Source organism: Lytechinus variegatus, chromosome 2, assembly GCF_018143015.1.
Source record: "Lytechinus variegatus isolate NC3 chromosome 2, Lvar_3.0, whole genome shotgun sequence".
NCBI lineage: Eukaryota > Metazoa > Echinodermata > Echinoidea > Temnopleuroida > Toxopneustidae > Lytechinus > Lytechinus variegatus.
This window is the reverse complement of record NC_054741.1, coordinates 65,451,670-65,459,806: the sequence shown is the minus strand read 5'-3', so window position 1 is coordinate 65,459,806 and position 8,137 is coordinate 65,451,670. Positions and strand designations below refer to the sequence as shown.

Genomic DNA, 8,137 nt, shown 5'->3' with positions numbered 1-8,137 from the left:
ATCACGTCAACTCAGAACTTCCAGAAATAATATCAACATGATCAAAGCGGACAGCATGCCTCAAAAACGTTGACGCCAAGATTGACTTGGCGAAGGGTTCTTCTCCTTTGCCTCTTGGAAATAAAACAAGGATTGTATATTCGTTTCATGTGAAATGAAGATCTAGAGCCTCCTTGGTTTGACTCTGTGAGCTGGATTGTATTATTTCGATCCTGGATTGACATTTTGGGATATGATCAAAGCCATTGAGATTTGTCGTGTCTGGAGAATGATGTCTACTGATCTCGAGTATTTTGTCATGTTCGCCACTTGCCTTTATTAAGCTAGATCATGTAGATGATGAATGAATAACACCTCCGACATTTGTTTTTCATTGGAATTTACACGACTGTAATAAAAGGTAAGTTTAAGCAATCTCATAAAGTTAAGTTAGGGCTTATACGAAACGATTTTTTTTTTATCTGAGATGAATTCGTTAAGGGGCAGATCGTTATTATACTCGTTGGGTGAAAGAATGCTTGCGCCATGTTAAATAAGCTGCATATTCAGCTGCCCAAAAAGTCGACGTCTAGTTGGTCAAGTCAAAACTTGTAAGTGAACAAATATGCTCATTAAAATTTAGTGAAAATTCATTAAATGATAACAATCATGTGTATTTTTTAAAAAGAGTTTTTTCCCAAGATGTCGCAGGTGAGCAGCTACTTATGAATTAAAAAGGCCTAAAGTCTAAATTTCAAAATTGAAAATGATTTATACATATTATTTTGTAAACAATCGTATGAAAATATCCTTCCGTCACGTATCTTTAAACATTGACAGTTTATGCAAGTTATGTACATGCAGATATTTTATCAGATACTCACGGAATAGTATACCTAAATCAAATTTTATGTCTAATTACTCGGAGCAAATTAATAAGACAAAAGCATGTATTGAAGTATCATGTACTAGTAGTAGGGGAAGGCGGGGTAAGTTGTGACACTTTTTGCATTTTCCATATTAGAATTGATATGACTAATAATATTGTAGAAATAAGTACCTAGCTTTTAGATTTGATTCTTGGGAAATATTTTTCACCTATATATAGCTTTCTATCCCCACACTGAAAGTCATTGTGACCTTTGAAAAAATGATGTCAAATAGCTCAACTTGCTCCATCTATAGGGTAAGTTGTGCCACCGTCTGGGGTAAGTTGAGCCACAAAAACTATGTACAAAATGTATGCGGGAAGAGCCATCATGTCAATTTTTTATTTTAAGTCTTTTCACTTGCTAATTCTCTATAAATGCTAAAATCCTCTAAAAGTTAAAGAATTGTCATGTGAATTTGCTCGTTTCTGCCTGCATATCAATGGCTTTTAATACATTACCATAAGAATTACTATGGCTCAACTTGCCCCATGTTGGCTGGCTCAAATTAACCCAGTCCGAACTTAATGCGATATTTTCACATCCACACATTTCTTATGCATCCATCATCTAAAATACTATGACAAGAATGAGAATCCATACCTGGACTAACAACATTGTTCTTAATTCTTTGTTATATTCAAAGACGTGTGCGGGTAAAAAAACACTTATCTATTTCACACCCATTTTTACTTCTTTTTTTTTGCTGAAATTTGTATTTTTCCCTCTAAAAATACTTTTTGTTTCAAATTTGAAAACAATGTGGTGGGGTTAAGGATTATGTAATGGGTCATCAATACATGACACCACCACAATATCTGACTCCTTCATTATCGGCCTGGGGTGGTGGCTCAACTTGCCCCTATGCTCAACTTACCCCGCCTTCCCCTACATATTATGATAATATTATGACCAAAAAAAGTCAGAATGGAGCAGTCCCGATACTCCCGAATATCTTATATGGTGAGTATGTACATGAGGAAGGTATCCTTCGGCTACTCGTCTTGACAAGATAAAAACCCTTCGCAAACGAATTAGAGCCTACCCCGAATAAACAACATTTGTCAGGTAGCGGGATTTTCTCGCTTTTTAACCTCTATCTAAACCCTGAAGTCAATAAAGACACATCTACGTCACTGATACATCGGTAAAATAGACATCATTGTCTCGGCACTTTCACGCCTTCACTCTTGTTCACTGTGGAAATCTTTACTGCACTCGTCATCCTAGAACTAAACACGCTGGGCTCGTGGAGAGTATTTTAGAGTGGAGGGGAGGGGCAGAGTATGCATAAAACCTACATTTACATGGTAAATTCCACGTTTTTTACACAATTATTATCTATTTATTCATTTGTCTTTTTTGAGGGATGGGGGTATACCTACTCCCCCATGTTCCACTGCCTGTGTCCTGGGGGTTATTTAACCTGATAACCTGAACGCAGATCGATTGAGTTTGAACTCGTCCCTAGATCTGTTTCATTTGTCTTCACTGTGAGGAGTAAAACCTACAAGAGCACCCGAGCCCCCCCCCCCCCCATTTTACCCCAGATCTTCTAAAGGAGGTAATAAGAAAAGGAAGAAAGTGAAAAGGCCCAAATTGTTATCATCAGCAGCATATTGAATCCACTGGTGTTACGAGTGTTATTTCATGGCTATCCCCAGCTTCGAGTAAGGTGGAAGGGGGGGGGTAAAAATTCGCACCTTCTCCGGGCGTTAATTGTTTAGATACTCTACGGTTCTCTTTTCTAAACCTTCGCTTGTTTTCATACCTTCTATCTTTCTCCTGTCGCTTTCCCTTCTTCCATCCATTATCCACCCCCTCTCAAGGGATCGAAAGGTGGACCCAGGGGTCTCGCCTCTGAGACCCTTGTTCTTTCAACGACCCAAAGAAGCAGAGTGTGGGCCGATTTATTAGCCAGTTATGATAGAAGTGTTTTACGATTTGTTTAAGGTACGCCAACTTTATCTTTATCTCCAGCGCCGTTTGGAGCCAAGATGCATATTCTCACATGTGTGCCAACTGCCAAGGCCTATTTAGAAGTAATCTTGCTACCACTGATCTTTGTCGGATAATACCAAAAATATTATCCGTCAATTACGCTAGATTACGATAAAAAGCCACGAGAGTGCTTCATAGGTCGTAATTCTTTCAGCGAACAGCAAAAATAGGATCCCATTTTGATAACTTCAGTCTTTAGCATGTGCGTTATCGAATGGGCGTCACGTCGGTTTAAATGGTAGCAATGAATGATAAAGAATTCGGATGATGTTCGTTTTGGGTGTACGTTCAATATCGTATGAGCATTTATGTGATGGTAAGAGTGAGATCATTGATCGGTTGATGATCGTTGTGAGTATCGTTTGACCTTGACCGTCATGACACCTGTCGTTGTCAGAAAACTTTTCTCTACGATAAGAGAGACAACTTCAAAGGCAAAGAGACAATTAGATTACTAACTACTACGAGATTAAGTTAACTTTTTTGTGCCGAACGAAAGGAAGGACATTAACATCTGATGTCGCTGTTTTTTGCGCCAATCGAAACGGATCTATAATCATCGTATCGGGTGGACCATTTTTTGGAGTGGGTTGCCACCGATAGCTTCTACAAGCTTCTCATTCTCTATCGGATAATACTAATAAGATCAACTTTTCTTCATGGTCACTGGTGGTATTATTATTGTGCCTTTTATTGTGTTTGTGGGTTGTTATGTTCAATAAATGTCCTGTGTTCTTGGTATTTACAATCTTGATAAATGTACCGATTTAATATCGACTGGACGACGGCATTTACAGGCGTGAATTCGTTTCTTCTTTTAATAACGTCCCATACTTCGAACATTATATTGCGGTGTAAAGTTGGGCCGTTTTTAATGAACTACATATGATGCAACCTGGAACCGGTTTATCATGTATTTGTTCAAACCATGTTGATACCAGAACTTTAAGCAATATGGTTAATCAAATGTCAAGCCTTGTGAGATGCAGCATATGATTTTCATTACTACATAATACGGCGACAATTATTTATGAATCCAATGTGAAAATGTGACACAGTTTCAGAAATTTGGGCATGCGATATTCACATAAACTAAGAATCTACAACTACTTTTATTCTTTTAATGCATTCCCGGTGAGCGAATGTTTAACTGGGCGTATATAGAAGACTGACCAAAGGATCTGTATTTTGGGATACCCAATCGAGTTCAGGTATCAAGAACAAACTCGTTGATCATAAGCGTTGAAACCATGTTATTTCAACAGACAGTCTGATCTTGTATTTGTCGATTTCTTTTCACGGGAAAATCACTACCCCATCATCCTTCAAGTACGCAACTCATATTGGAATATTATAAACAATATTGGAATAGATGGATACTTTTCACATGAATCTCTTGCCGTGTTCAATAGCATCATTTTCCGGATGTCGAAGATAGTCTTACTTTTGTGAAGAGTTGCTTTGGAAATCACCTTCCGTTTGTAAGTTTACACATGATACTCCTTAACTCCGGGGAGCACAGCGGTTAACACTTGACTTCAATCTGTATGGGTGTTAATCTAGACACACACACACGACCGTAGATAAACTACTAGTCACTTTAAAGGTGAGTGAGTGCGATTACAAAATAAAATTTACCTTATTCATTCATTCATTTCTTAAATCATTGTTTATGTCTTTGTTCTTAACATGTTATTCGGTTAATTTCCCTGATTAATCCATTGATTGACATATCCACTCACTAGGCTATCAAAACTATGACTAATTCTATTCATCTAAATAAATAAATATTCATTTATTCGTTAATTTATCTGTTTATCTGTAGTTATATTCATAACTGGCAGATTTATTCCGCGAAACCCAGAGCACTTACAACAGCAGAGCAGAAGAAAGGGGAAATTGTTTTCTTCTAAAGCACTTCTAATCAATTAAGTGTGAAAAGCGAGTAAATTTTTACTGTTACTATTATTTACATTTTGTTCATTATTCATTCATTCATTCATTCATTTCGGTTTATTGTACAAAATACTTCCTTGTTAAAACAGTCGGGAGACTGATACAAACAAATTTTACAATGTAAACATAAATTTCATAGTTACACAAGTGAAATTAAATAGTCAAATAATGTAAAGTAACAATTAATTTAAATTGATGTTGGTATGTTGCACTTACAAGGTAATTGTAGATGAGAGCACGTTACAAACTAATTTCCAAAGATATTTATAAATAAAAGCTATAATAATATGGTAATGATAACTGAAATACGTGCACTAAATTCAATAAACATAAGTTGTGAAAAAGGCTGAGATTTGGATATGAAATTAAATCGCAAAGTGGAAAAATTATGTTTTTGAAATATAATTCTAAGGCTAATGTAAGACATATGACATATGGAAAATAAGGCATAGGGCACTATGATTTATATGATTATAAATTATTCAATCATTAATTCCTTTTATAAATCATTTATTCATTTTCCCGTTCATTTATCAATAGCTAAACGTTCAGCTTTTCATCCTTTCCCAAGCAAAAAGGTACTACAAATAGGTAGGCCCTACTACTTACCAATTAACAATAATTTATGACTCATATTTTGCAATGATAATTTCCCTTTGTTATTTTCAACCCGTTTACTTTCACTATAGTTCTTTGGTGAGAACAGCTTTGGTATATGGATGAAGTACTAAAACTAAAATGTCATTATAGCTTATCAATGTTATTCGAACGTCACGTCGTCGTAAACTCCATAATGGGTATTTTTCGCACCGCTACGCATAAAATGTATCATGCCCTTCATGACAACATGGACCATGAACAACCAAGAAGTCTTTGTCGAAAATTGTTGAATCGACGCAGCAGTTTTGTCCTGGTCTCTGGACAAAAGATTTGCGAATTGTGGACAAATCATATTTGCAATTTTTCGACAGCTCCAAAACTTAGGACGGACTATTGTTCCGGTTCACCAATTTTCGACAAAGCCCTCTCAGCTGTTCATTGTCATTTGACGCGCATTTTCACTAGTCTACTGTGCTCTTGGTGCGAAAACTCACTAATTTCACATATCAGGAACACAATATTGAACGAAACAACAAAGGAAAAGGCGCGAAATCTAAAGTTACCACCACTAGTGAGAACCAAACAGATGATCAATCAAAGTGCCATGGGGGTCTCACATATTTGACCCAAATCATTTCAAGAATGAATGCCAATACCCAGTAGACCAATTTGGAGATAAAATACAGTCAGTTCTGATATGATCTTCGGTTATAACCCCCTTCAGCAAAAGTTTATTCTGTAACATTGCAAGGAAATTGGAGAATAATTGGGAATTTGGACGGCAAGACTCCTCAGCGGGGGTTTTTCACACTCCATTCGTATGCCCGAAGTGACGTTTGCAATAATATATTGTTGAAGTGTAGTATATTTCTTTTACTTTCTGTATAATCTCAACTTCTTTGTGAAGATTCTAAGTAAAAGGTATCATGCTTGGTAGAAATATGCAAGTAGACAGAGGTTTTTTTTTCCTTTACAATATTAGTATTGTTGCGTTTTAGAACTGTTTTAGATGCAAGTGTAATTCTGTAAGACAGACCAGGGGAGCGCTTCATGAAAGGACTTGTCGGACGTTTTATCCGACAAGTCCCGTTTTATCCGACGGGTACCGTACTAACATTTCATCTCAGCCAATAAGAATCTAGGAAAGTTGTCAGATTGTCGGATAGAAAATTTTGATGAAACTCACCCATTTTTTCATATTTCGGCTTAAAACCAATGAGATGCTTGTGTTGGATTAGTAATCAATTTTCAGTAGAGATGGTTTCAACATATCGTAAGCAAGCAAATCGTGAATTACAAAAATACCTTTAAAAAGGTAAAGGGGTAATATGAATCTCAAGTATTTGTTCTTGCTCTTAGTTGTCATTCGGATTTGGAACTGTTATCGGGGGGGGGGGGGGGAATCGTGGATGTGATAAAAAAAACTTCTTTAGATTATCTTTGTAGATTGAAAAAGAACTGCTTTACATACACTCTTAAAAATGTTTGGCAACATACTGTCCAAACAACAATTGGTTAAAACCTTATCCAATTCTGGGTAGTTTTAAACCAATAATGGTGGGTGAAAACTACACAGTATTGGTTGAAAACTACCCAAAGTTGGATAATGTGTGGACAGTATGTTGCCAAACATTTAAGAGTGTACACAGCCATATAGCTGTGGTGGATCCAGATTCAGAATTTCACATGCACTCTATTGCAAAGAGCCGGTAATAAGTTATACATTTCCTCAAATTCATCAGCGTTATGTCAAACTGAATTATGTTGAATTCCTACCCTCTTACGTTTCGAAAGCAAATTTCTATATGCAGTTTCATCATCCTGAACCAATAATACATGGTTTTACGAACGTGAGATAATTAGGACATGTAGGAAGAAGCGTGGAAGAAACGGAGCAAAATCTTGTCGCGTTAACTCAAAGCTTTCTAGTAAAAAAAAAGGTCAAGTATAAACTTTGATTCGAGTAAAAAAATTCGAGCAGATCACCTGATCAAATAACCCGTCAAATTCATTAAATGCATGGAGAATTTTTTGGTAATTTTTACTAGGAAAATGGAAATGTAATTTTGAATTGATTCGTCGGTTTTCATCGAATCCGCGAATCTAGCGAAAAATACTAAACTCTTGTTGTCTAGTGAAAATAAAGACTTATGATTTAATACCATATTGTGTATTTGGATATTCCATGATAAAAGACTGAAACCACCTTATTAATGAACATGATAAAATTGGTGTTTGTTAATATCATTCTATTCCACATTGGGAATTTCTATTGAATATTAGACCTAATAAGAAATCGGGTATGAACTCGGGTATGAACAAACAAGCACGTTGACCAGGGTCGAAATTCGTATATCAAGAGAGCTTTAGAGTCTGGCACCATTAGATCAACCCCGTACCTATGCCTAGTAGGTCCTCTAGTCTTTCAAGGGGTACTATCAATGAAAAGTATTGGCCTAAACAGGTTATAGTGATCCTTCAAACTACTTTATTTCTGAATACATGATCATCACTGAGTGATCGTTTACCAATTAATGTCAAAAGGGATTTTTGACGAAGCGATTTCGTGCTTCAAGTGCCGTCAACATTCTAACATAAATATTTCTTCGGTTCAATAAAGCAACGACAATACATCTTTTTAACGCCATGCATAAGGTGGCAAAAAAGCATTT

At 36.3% G+C, this 8,137-nt stretch overlaps 1 protein-coding gene across 1 annotated transcript in view; it reads left to right on the top strand.

Moving 5' to 3' along the window:
* LOC121408676 (sodium-dependent dopamine transporter-like) overlaps positions 1–8,137 on the top strand; it is a 62,049-nt gene continuing 53,912 nt past the window's right edge. Inside the window, exon 1 of the mRNA XM_041600219.1 lies at positions 1–400. The gene's annotated coding sequence lies outside the window, so the exon portion shown is untranslated. The remainder of the gene's footprint in view (positions 401–8,137) is intronic.